The sequence below is a fragment of the Schistocerca americana genome, chromosome 1, assembly GCF_021461395.2.
Source record: "Schistocerca americana isolate TAMUIC-IGC-003095 chromosome 1, iqSchAmer2.1, whole genome shotgun sequence".
Lineage (NCBI taxonomy): Eukaryota > Metazoa > Arthropoda > Insecta > Orthoptera > Acrididae > Schistocerca > Schistocerca americana.
In genome coordinates this window covers 653,735,113-653,747,418 of record NC_060119.1, presented here as the reverse complement: position 1 = coordinate 653,747,418, position 12,306 = coordinate 653,735,113, and the positions used below count along the sequence as shown (strand labels likewise).

Below are 12,306 nucleotides of genomic sequence, written 5' to 3'. Positions count from 1 at the left end.
TTGTTGTAACTAGAGCTGGTAGTTAAGAAATAATACATCAAATCATGTCTGATGCTGAAGTTTTACTGCATGACAACAAAAATATGTTAAATGATGGGCCTTTTTTTGGGGTGTCAGGTAGAAAGTTCTGTGAAGGATTGAAATTTTTTGTCAAGTTCGTTGGAAGTTGCTAACTGCGATCATTCTCAGAAACTGGATGCGCACAGTCAGCTTTGCTGCCTCAAGATGCACACATTTTCTACTGTAATACTTGTCGTATTCTGTTAAACTTTTACCCTAAGATTATACTTCTTAGTGAGTAGATTTGACAGCATTTTAAATTTTATATTCAGTCATTTATGCAAAGTACTGAAAATAAAATTTTTGTTCCCCTGGAAGTTGTTGGACAGGCAACCTGCAACTGGTACCAGATTCTGGAATAGTCACTTAGTAATATAGATCACACAGAAATTTGCTCTTGATGACAAATCATCTCGTGATAAATATTTCTAAGTAGTAATCATGAAGAAACATACTGATTGGTTTTGAAAATACTATTAAGATATATACCCACCCTTCAGAATACAACTTTTTATTTGTACAAATTCCTGTCACTGATGTACTGCTCCACAACATGACAGTATGCAAACTGACTGCAGAAATGCTCATCTTCACCGACAGATTAAATTGCTCGTATTATCGCCTGATTCATAAAATGTTATACACTCAAATTATCTGGATGTACGTATTTTATTAATATTCTTTTAGGACAGTTTTGCTCGCCCCACAGTGATATACAGCTTTGTTAATGCTTTCAACAAACTCCAGGCATCCTAAATCATTGGGGGCTTTGCAAAATTTTACTAGTGTCCTACAATATTACAAAAATAAACAGATTGTGTTTCACTATGTCATTGTGATAGGGTGACTAGCTTCACCTAATGCAAGTATGTTGTTTAAATGCTTGTGATTTCTGCTATGTTTTTTTGGTTTTCATTAATACGTCCGAGATCTTTCGCTTCCCCTGTACCCCATGCATTGCTGTTCCTGAATAACAATTGTGGAAAGCAAAGAGATGCATTGTGAACATCATATTCAGGATCAGACTCTCTTTGTAGACTTTCATACTAAATTTCCTCATATATTTGCTATTATTACCACTACCTATGGCCTTTTAACTTACAAGGTTAGTAATCATAACTAGATTGATTAATTTTACTCATACAAATTGAGCTGTTTAAATTATTTAAATTTTATAATTAATAGGTTAACATTTTAAAGAATAAAATGAAATGAGAAACAAACAAAAGATGATGATAGCAGCGAGAATCAAACCCAAGCCAACAAATTGCCAGTTAGTGCAATTGACCATGGCACATATTCATAAAGTGTTGCTCAGTAATCACTAACACTGTACTCATAAATCTTTAGAGAGTGTTTTACACTCCCCTATGATCCACTTACGTGAAATATTCTAGGAATTTGAAAGAAGCATCTACCTGCTTCTACTCACATAGTTTGAGCCAAATCAGTGAGCCCTATCCCATGCCCTAGCACTTTTACATTTCTAGTAGGGCTAACTAACTCTTTAATTCTCACTTCCTCCTCCAGTGATCTACTGGAAAAGTGCCTCTTTAGCAGATCATCTACAGAATTCAACATATTGCCTGCACTATACTTTACACGCACTTTCAAAGCAAAATACTTACTTGGTGCTGAAAGCTACTTAGTGCTGGCAGGGATAACATCACGTCAGAGCATGCACAGTTGAAAACACAATTTTGTCCCTTCTCTGAGTTGACCATAGTGTTGCTGACTATAATCTCAGGACCCAACAGTTTTCTGTAGCTTTGTTGGCATAAGTTGGTCCATGACAGTTGCAGTGGGATGAGTCAGCTTCATGAGCCTACCTCAATCAGTAATGTAACGCAATTTTGTATATGTCTCTATGGCAGTGCCTAAGTGTTGTCAAAGGTCTATAGATGGCTACAGTTTATGTCTGCAGCCATTGATACTTCACAGCAAAAAGCTGGCAACAGTTGTGCAAGCTATCAGGGATGCCCTCTCGCTTATAGTTATTGCAGAGAGAGCACTACAAAAAACGGTTTCATCTGTTTTATTTGCGTACCAGCACGCATTTGAAGAGAAACCCTATAATATGCATTTGAAGAGAAATGGCATTTAGTGTGATATTTACAGTGTGCTGTAGCACATCAGCACATGATCACCAGCTTGCTGCCTGCCATTTGTAATGTGAAATACTAAAGGTACTTGCATTTTGGCTGTTTTGCAACAGCCTTCCCCAAAGCATATACTATATACGAACAAAATATTGATGAGTGCAGTATTTTATTTTACAACTTGACAGTATGCTCAGAAGGAATCAACTGGCCAAGTGTACAGTGTGGGTACATCGAAATATAAACTCTCTCATTCGAGCAATCTAAGAGTGACTAGAAATAGTTTCAAACACAGAAGGTCACCGAGCAGATTTTCCAGAGGTGGATATTTCATGCCATTTCAGACATTATATGCTCCACTGGGATGGAAAGAGCAGACTGCCTCCTATTTTTGTCATTAATTTGTGATACTTTTGGATGTAAAAATCTTCAGAACTTATCAAATTTGTATGTAATACAGAGTTATTACAAATGCAGAGGCAAGAAAATTGCCTGAAACATATTGCAATCTTTTGAATACGTGGGAATAAAACATACAAAATTGTAATTGTGGATTATGTATAAAACGAGCTTCATGTGAGGAAGGGTACAAGAATTACTTTTTAAGAAAAGTAAAGCTACCCCATCCTGAACATTTCTTTGAACATCACAGTGCTTTACCAGGTGTGATCCTTTTAGAGGTGGGAAACTCTTGCCTTTTTCCAACCATACAACTAAATTGCCTAGCCAGTTAAGGCGGATTTGCAATTCAATGTAGACTCCATAGTGTGGTGCTAGTTGGCATTTCCCATTTGAACAAACTATTGCTAGAGATGAAAAAAGAGATAAATCCCAGGAAAATAATTCCAGAAATCGCAGGGGATTTGTTACCAGACATTTGGGTTTGATGTTTGTCACTTGCCCTCTGAACCACCAAGCCAGTCTGTTTGTGGTTGTCTAAACATAGTATATTTAGTATTACAAACACAATAGTATTTTTAAAAAAATATGCTGCTCAGTTTGACATGTAAAATATTCCACACTGAACAGTGTGAAAGTTCATACACTGTTTTGGATTGAGTGTTCCCCCGGTTTTCTCATAGCTTCCTGTAATGGTATCAGAAATACCCATTATTTGCATTAGTTGATAGCTGTATTAGTAGTAGATGGTAAAACCTGTAGACGAAGACAGAGATTAGAATATATCCAACAAATAATTGGGGATGTAGGGTGCAGGTGCTACTCTGAAATGAAGACATTGGTGGAGGTGAGGAATTCATTACAGGCCACATTGAACCAGCCAGAAGATTGATGATTCAAAGAAAAAAAAACTCTGCATCTAATGACCCTCTCCTTCATTTGCTCAGGCCTTACTTCCAACTTGTTTATCATTTTCTGTGGTAGTATGGAAAATAACTGGAGGGAATGCACTAGTTGGAAAGTCAGACTTACTTCCTAGGTAACCAGATCTGATGACCAGTTCTAGCAGTAGCTGTATGTATCACAAATACAGCATGAACACTGAAATGTCACTCTGGTTCTTGAGTATTCATTTGGGTGTTATCATCCAGGTGATGTAATACTTAGGCAAAAAGCTTTTATTTAAAATTTAGAGAAATTACATCAAATGAACCTTCCCAACAATGGTAATTAACCATATGCATAAGTTGCTAAGGTAGCACTGCTACCTTGTGCCCCATAATATGTAAAGGCTGTTCACATTAAAAGAAAAGCAATGAAACCTTGTCTCAAAAGCCAGTCTTCATCTTCATGAGAATGTGGCACTAAAGAGCAATTAGTTTCATACTGCATCTATCAGAACTTATTACAAGAGGAAAGCGTTACTGAAGCTGTTACAACCCAGAGCCAGGTATGCTTCTAAGTGTTAGTGTAAAGGGAACGTAATTATTTATGCTTTGTTGGGAGCCACAACAGCAATGGTTCAACTACCATATTAGAAACTTGTTGCGAAATTAAAGAGAACGTTAGCACAGTTTTTAACAAGGAATGCATAGAGCGAACATTCTGGAGTTGTAAGCCAAGTGCTGTCACTGAGGAAGGTCAGGATTAATAACGGCAGAGTTTATAGTGACAACTGTTTTGTGTGATTATCATTTTTGCAATGGCTGATTTTTTGCTTTTTGCTCAGAGCGAGTGAAACAGAAACTCTTGGCATGTTAAAAACGGTATATGAGGATGATGCTAAGGAAAAATGGTTAAATGTCAGTTGATTACAGGCCTCATTCTGGTCATCCATACATGTCCCAAACACATGAAAATGTTGAAAACATCCATGCAGTCATCAACGAAGATCGATGACAAATCATTGAAAAAATTGTGGAGTTGTCAGAAGAGGCTGGGAGTTCAGGGCAGCCAATTGTACCAGAACATTTGGGTTGGGAATGAAAAGGATGGCTGCCAAATTTGTGCCATTACTGCTGACTGCTGAACAAAAACAAGGTCACTTAGTGTGCTTTGTTTTGAGAGAAGAGTTCCAAAATGATCGAAACTTTTTGTTTTTTTCTTTTTTCAAGAATTAACACAGGTGACGAAACTTGGTGCTATGCTTAAGGTTGTGAATCAAAGCAATAAGCAAACCAATGGAGACTTCAAGTTTTCCTTGTCCCCAGAAAACTTATCAGGTGAGATCAAACATTAAAACAATGCTGATTAGTTTTTTCAATGTGAGAGCGGAGCGGTCATACATTCAGAGTTCGTCCTGATTGATCAGACAGTTAATCAGGCTTTCTAATTCGAAGTTTTGAAAAGATTACTTAAAAGTGTGCAGCAGAAGCCTGATTTGTCACAGTCGGGTGACTGGTTTTCCATCATGATGATGCCCCTGCCCACACAGCCCTGTATGTACGACAATTCTTGGCCAAGAGTGGTATGACCCCTATTCCTCACCCACCATACTCAATCGACCTTGCCCTGTGAGAGTTTAGTTTCTTAGAGTAAAAAGAGACATGAAAAGAAAGGGTTTTGCTGATGTTGCTGAGTTGAAGAAAAGAAAACGAGTACTCCATCAAACATCACAAAAGCTGAATGTAAAGATTTTGTAAAATGGAATAAAATATTAGAAAACCATATTAACACAAGTGGAGAATACTTTGAAGGGGATTGAAGGTATGTACATAAAATGTGAATTGTTGTTGTTGTTGTTGTTGTTGTTGTTGAGGTCTTCGATCCAGAGACTGGTTTGATGCAGCTCTCCATGCTACTCTACCCTGTGCAAGCCTCTTCATCTCTGAATAATTATTGCAACCTACATCCTTCTGAATCTGCTTAATGTATTCATCTCTGGTCTCCCTCTACAATTTTTACCCTCTACGATTTTTACGCCCTACGCTTCCCTCTAGTACTAAATTGGTGACACCTTGATGGCTCAGTACGTGTCCTGTCAACCTATCCCTTCTTCTGGTCAAGATGTGCCACCAATTCCTCTTCTCCCACATCCTATTCAGTACCTCCTCATTAGTTATATGATCTACCCATCTAATCTTCAGCATTCTTCTGTAGCACCACATTTCGAAAGCTTCTGTTCTCTTCTTGTCTACGCTATTTATCATCCATGTTTCACTTCCATACATTGCTACAATCCTAACAAATGCTTTCAGAAAATATTTTCAAACACTTAAATCTATACTCAATGTTAACAAATTTCTATTCTTCAGAAACACTTTTCTTGCAATTGCCAGCTACATTTTATATCCTGTCTACTTCAACCATCATCAGTTAGTTTGCTCCCCAAATAGCAAAACTCCTATACTACTTTAAGTGTCTCATTTTCTCATCTAATTCCCTCAGCATCATCTGATTTAATTCAACTATATTCCATTATCCTTGTTTTGCTTTTGTTTGTGTTCATCTTATATCCTCCTCTCAAGACACTGTCCATTCCGTTCAACTGCTCTTCCATGTCCTTTGCTGTCTCTGACAGAATTACAGTGTCATTGGCAAATCTCAAAGTTTTTATTTCTTCTCCATGGATTTTAATACCTACTCCAGATTTTTCTTTTGTTTCCTTCACTGCTTGCTCAATATACAGATTGAATAACATCGGGGATAGGCTAAAACAATGTCTCACTCCCCTCTCAACCACTGCTTCCCTTTCATGACCTTGACTCATAACTGCCATCTGGTTTCTGTACAAATTGTAAATAATCTTTCGTTCCTTATATTTAACCCTGCCACCTTCAGAATTTGAAAGAGAGTATTCCAGTCATTGTCAAAAGCTTTCTCTAAGTCAAATACTAGAAATGTAGTTATGCCTTTCCTTAATCTGTTTTCTGAGCTAAGTCGTAGGGTCAGTATGCTAAGTCATAGGGTCATTATTGCCTCGCATTTTCCAACATTTCTATGGAATCCAAACTGATCTTCCGTGTGGTTGGCTTCTACCACTTATTCCATTCGTTCGTAAAGAATCCATGTTAGTATTTTGCAACCATGACTTATTAAACTGATAGTTCGATCATTTTCACACCTCTCAAAACCTGCTTTCTTTGGAATTGGAATTATTTTCTTCTTCTTTAAGTCTGAAGGTAATTCGCCTGTCTCATCTTCCATTTTCATAATATTGCCCTCAAGTACATTGCCCTTGTGTACACTCTCTATATACTCTTTTCACCTTTCTGCTTTCCCTTCTTTGCTTAGGATTGGTTTTCCGTCTGAACTTTTGGTGTTCATACAGGTTGTTTCGTTTCTCCAAAGGTCTCTGTAAATTTCTTGCAGGTAGTATCTGTCTTAGCGATATATGCTTCTACGTCCTTACATCTGTCCTTTAGCCATCCCTGATTAGCCATCTTGCATTTCCTGTCGATCACATTTTTAAGACATTTGTATCCCTTTTCACCTCCTTCATTTACCACGTTTTTGTATTTTCTCCTTTCATCAATTAAATTCAACCTCTGTTCTGTTACCCAAGGATTTTTACTAGCCCTCGTCTATTTAGGTACTGGATCCTCTGCTGCCTTCACTATTTCATCTCTCAAAGCTCCCCAGTCTTCTTCTACTGTATTTCTTTCCTCTGTTTTGTCAGCTGTTCCCTAATGCTCTCTCTGAAACACTCTACAGCGTCTGGTTCTTCCAGTTTATGCAGGTCCCATCTCCTTAAAATCCTACCTTTTTGCAATATCTTCAATTTTAATCTACAGCTCGTAACCAATAAATCGTGGTCAGAGTCTACATCCACCTCTGGAAATGTCTTACAATTTAAAACCTGGTTCCTAAATCTCTGTCTTACTATTATATAATCTATCTGAAACCCTCCAGTGTCTCCAGGCCTCTTCCACATATACAACCTTCTTTCATGATTCTTAAACCAAGTGTTGACTATGATTAAGTTATGCTCTGTGCAAAATTCTACCAGGCAGCTTTCTCTTCCATTCCTTACCCCCAGTCCATATTCACCTTCTTTTCCATCTCGTCCTTTTCCTAATATTGAATTCCAGTCCCCTATGACTATTAAATTTTTGTCTCCCTTAACTATCTGAATATTTTATTGCATCATACATTTCTTCAATCTCTTCTTCATCTGCAGACCTAGTTGGCATATAAAACTGTTCTACTGCTGTAGGTGTGGGCTTCATGTCTATCTTGGCTACAATAATGTGTTCACTATGCTGTTCATAGTAGTAGCTTATCTGTGTTCCTATTTTTTTTTTTTTTTTTTTTTTTAAATTCCTTATTAAAGCTACCCCTGCATTACTGTTATTTGACTTTGTGTTTATAACCCTGTATTCACCTGACCAGAAGTCTTGTTCCTCCTACCACCAAACTTCACTAATTCCCACTGTATCTAACTGCAACCTATTCATTTCTCTTCTTAAATTCCTTCCCAATTAAGGTATCTGGCATTCCATGCTCCAGTCCGTAGAATGCCAATTTTGTTTTCCTGATAACGACATCCACGTGAGTAGTGCCCATCCAGAGACCTGAATGGGGGACTGTTTTTACCTCCGGAATATTTTACCTGAGAGGAGCCCATCATCTTTTAACCATACAGTAAGCTGCATGGCCTCAGGAAAAATTACGGCTGCAGTTTCCCCTTGCTTTCACTTGTTCATAATACAGCATAGCAAAGCCCTTCAGGTTGATGTTACAAGGCCACATAAGTCAATCATCCAGACTGTTGTCCCTGCAACTACTGAAAAGTCTGCTGCCCCTCTTCAGGAACCACACATTTGTCTGGTCTCTCAACAGATACCCCCCTATTGTGGTTGCACCTGTTTTACAGCTATCTGTATCACTGAGGCATGCAACCCTCCCCAGCAACGTTAAGGTTCATGGTTGGCAAAATGAAATCAGTTTTTTGGGTACACACTTGTTTGCATGAAGGAGACTAACACTGGAGACAGTTTACAGATGATTGTTGTATCTTGTTGCAATAGTGAGTGTTCACCTTCAACATGAAAAATATAGCATGTGGGTATAAATATTTGGGAAGCTTCATCTTTGTTTCATTATGTGATTAGTGATAAGTCACTGGGAAGAACTATAGGTATAATATCTATGAGTATGCATCCAAGATGTTTTAAAGTGAAATGACCATACGAAACTAGTTTTAGGAGAGGCAGAAGCCTTTCTAGGATACATCCTGAGGAAATTATGTAATACTCCCATGAACGAGGTTGCTCACAAAATGCTCATTCAAACCATTAGAGGTTATTGATCATCTGTCTGGGACTCTTACTAGGTGGGATTAACAAAGAGAGTAACAAAAGAAGAGCATAATGTTATGTCATGGCCTGCTTTTGTAAGCACGAGATTGACCTGGAGATGCTGATCCAACTGTTGACATCACAAGAGAGGTGCTGTTGGTCACACAGTTGAAATGCAGAGTGGTTCTTTCCATGAAGAGTCAAGGAGCATTTAATGTCCTCACAAAATCACTCTGACAGAAAAATCAGAGTAAATCAGCTTGTACAAATGCTTACTGGCAGGTGTTTGTTCAGTGTACCATTTTCAGGATAGTACAAAGAAAAGAGTTAAAGAAAACTATATTTGGCAACTGATATTTGAGTTCTGAAGTTCATATACCTACGAGAATTGCAAAAACCCAGTTGCTGTGTGGTCTCCTTGTAAGGTAAACTGGTTAGCATGTGCAGATCATTTTGTGATAATTTTGGCTGGTCTGATGATGTGACTAATGAGAGAATAGCTGATAGAGCAAGCCAAGAACTAGAATCTCATTTGGGAAAAAAATGATGACAAATATAAAACTGCACATAAATAAACTGTGCAAATAAAGTTTTTGCACTACCCTCACACACAGATTGTGTAATTTTATCAAAATCCTCTTTCTCAATCCTCTGTGTGGTACAGGAAGTAAATGCATACAGCCTCCATTGTGATGAAGTAAAGAGTAAGCCTCTGTTCTCAGTGCAGTTCATCAGAGCATGCTATACCTCCTTATAGTGGACAGGCTAATGCAGAATATGTGCACTGCTCAGTGTCTCAGCATCAGCATAGCTCAGAGTGTAATTTCAAGTTTAGACTTGGGACCCCTTGTCCCATGATGGCAAGAACGGTTCTCGTCTTGTTAAGTTGCCTACTGAAGTGGTGTACGCCACAGAGATGTCATCTGTTCCACCACTATTGTGTTGGACAAAACATTGAAGATCTGTCTTGTAATGGTTACCCAGCCAACAGCACCAGCTGATGGCCACTATTCACAAATTATAGCTCATAGGAATCCAGAGGAGACTGCAGCAGAAATGTAAATGTGTACTTCCTGTTTAGAGACAACTGGGAGAGCTGTATCAACCCAAATAGTATGCAGCCATTCACACACACTCATTTGGCCTCTAGATGTCCTTTATTATCAATACTACAAACTCCCAGCACCATGTTAGTGAATGAAGCCGAGCAAGGGAACACCCAAAATGGAACCTTTTTGAATGATATCAAGTTCTCTTCACTAATCAGTGTAGAATTTGTCTGATACCATATGATTGTAACAGAAAAATTGGAGGTGGCCAGGTACCACTGACACTTTCACTTGTTTGGTACCATGTGTTTGGCAGGGAGGTGAGTCAATTGTGTTTTGGGCCAGTATCATGTGAAGATGTCAGATGCCTTTCAATTTAGTGAGGATAATTTTTGGGCTGTACAGTGTGGAGACTGTGTCCTCCTACCTACTGCCCACCCTAAAGGCAACATTTTAAAAATGTGTGTTTCTCTTTAGACAATAATGCACGAGTGCAGTGTGCTCACCCTGTGAACACTTTCTTCCAGGAGTCAGTAACCAACAGAATGGAATGGCTTGCAGTATCTGCTGACATAAATCCAATTGAGTGTGCTTAGTACCATCTGAAACTTGCAATATGTTATTGTGAGAATGCTTGTCACACAGTGGATTAACTCAGGAGGGCAGGGTTGAAGAGTGCAAAGCTTGAGAAGCAATGCCTCAACCACCTTGTGGGCATCATGGTAAGGTGAACCCAAAAGTGCTACTATGTGTGAGGTGAGGTGGATAAACCAGTATTGAATGTTAGCCAGCAGCAGGTTTTGACTTCCCAGATGGGCACTGTTGAGTAGACTTCTTTACTTTTGTTTTTATTTGGCAGAAAAGTTATCTTTTTAGTTTCATAAAGCTTTCATTCAGTAATCACCACACACATTCACAGATACTACTGGTGGTGTAACTCTGTTTTGAACAGTTTATATAGAAATAGAAACATGTAAGATGTAAAGCCGTAAAGCTAAAAAATGTTAGAGAATATTACTAGTAAATGAATTGTTAAGATCTGAAACAGATAAATGATTAACAAATTGGAAGGAGCTTATACATGAACTGAGAACATCTGCAATGAGAAATGCATCTTCTGCATATGGAACTAATTTGCTCTAATACAGTGGTTAGGACTTAAAAAGCCAGTTGGGTTGTACTCAGTAGAAAGAATAAGCAACCAGGAAATCTATCACAGTATTCAAAAAATATCAGGAGCACTGATGATTTGGACATTGACCCACTTCAGACATCTTTACAAAATGAAATATGGTAAACTAGAAAAATATATTCAAGAATCAGATTTATCAGAAATACATTGGTTAAATATAAGGCTTTAACTTTGCAAGAATTCAAGACTGAGAAAACAAAAAAGCAGGATCAGTTTGGACAAAAAGAAAAAAGATGACAAACAATGATGATGATGCAATGATTGAAGAACTGGTGACAACCAAGAAAGAAGGTAACTGAAATTGGATTTTGATCCTAGTTGTTCAGGAAATCATTGTCAATAATAATAATAATAATAATACTAATAAACATCTAGATCTTTGAATTTTTCTTACTTTAATGAACACTAGATAAAGTTGGCCATCATTTACATCCAGCATCGTACCATAGGCTTTCCACACCCCATTTATTGTGGTTTTCTTCATTTCACACATACATCTGTATTGTAGTAATTAGAAAGGCAACACTGCCAGACACCCAAAAATAGTGCATTAACAATGAATGCTAAACTCGGGTGTCTGTTGGCTTTGCCGCACACTGTACCCTGAGGTATTCCATGTTCTTCGCTTAAGGCAGACAGTGCAAAAGAAAGGATTCCATCGATTTTATAGTCAGTACAATCATTAACGAATTTTTCTTACACATCTTTATTTACTCTCTTACAATAGTGTCTCAAAACAATGTTCCTATAACCATATATTCTATTGATTTCTTGTGGACTACAATTGTTGTCAGTAGCAGACTTGGTGAGTTGTAATGCTCTCTCATTGTGCATGTGGTTTAACCTAGATGAGCCATACTACATAGCCATGGTGTTTTAAGAGGCTTATGCCTCCAGCTCTTCGACCAAAGTTTAATAATTTTTCTGGCATTTTGTCAGTATGAGGGGCTGGTGTTGTCGAAGAGTCGCTCTCCATTGCTGACGATAGTCTGTCAGCAGGTAGCTATGGAAGCCTCAACAATTTTGCATTTTATGAACTTAGGCCCTTTGTGACAGGAAATCATCCTTCACAGATCCAAGAAACCTTTCGTCCTGGTTTGGTGGGCAGAGAGCTATTTTAATTTGAAATTTACAGAGGATTCTGCCTATTTGTATGGATGTTGCTATCATGTGGGAGGAAAGCTGCGAGTTTTAGCACCATACTATCATCTTTAGTCAATGACCCTTTTTTTTCAGTTGATAGCACTCTATTAATCTCCAAAATGTAA

The 12,306-nt window shown here is 38.0% G+C and overlaps 1 protein-coding gene across 1 annotated transcript in view; it reads left to right on the top strand.

The window, feature by feature from the left end:
• LOC124608153 (golgin subfamily A member 1) overlaps positions 1-12,306 on the top strand; it is a 130,862-nt gene that overhangs the window by 52,331 nt on the left and 66,225 nt on the right. The gene's annotated exons all lie outside the window — the stretch shown is intronic.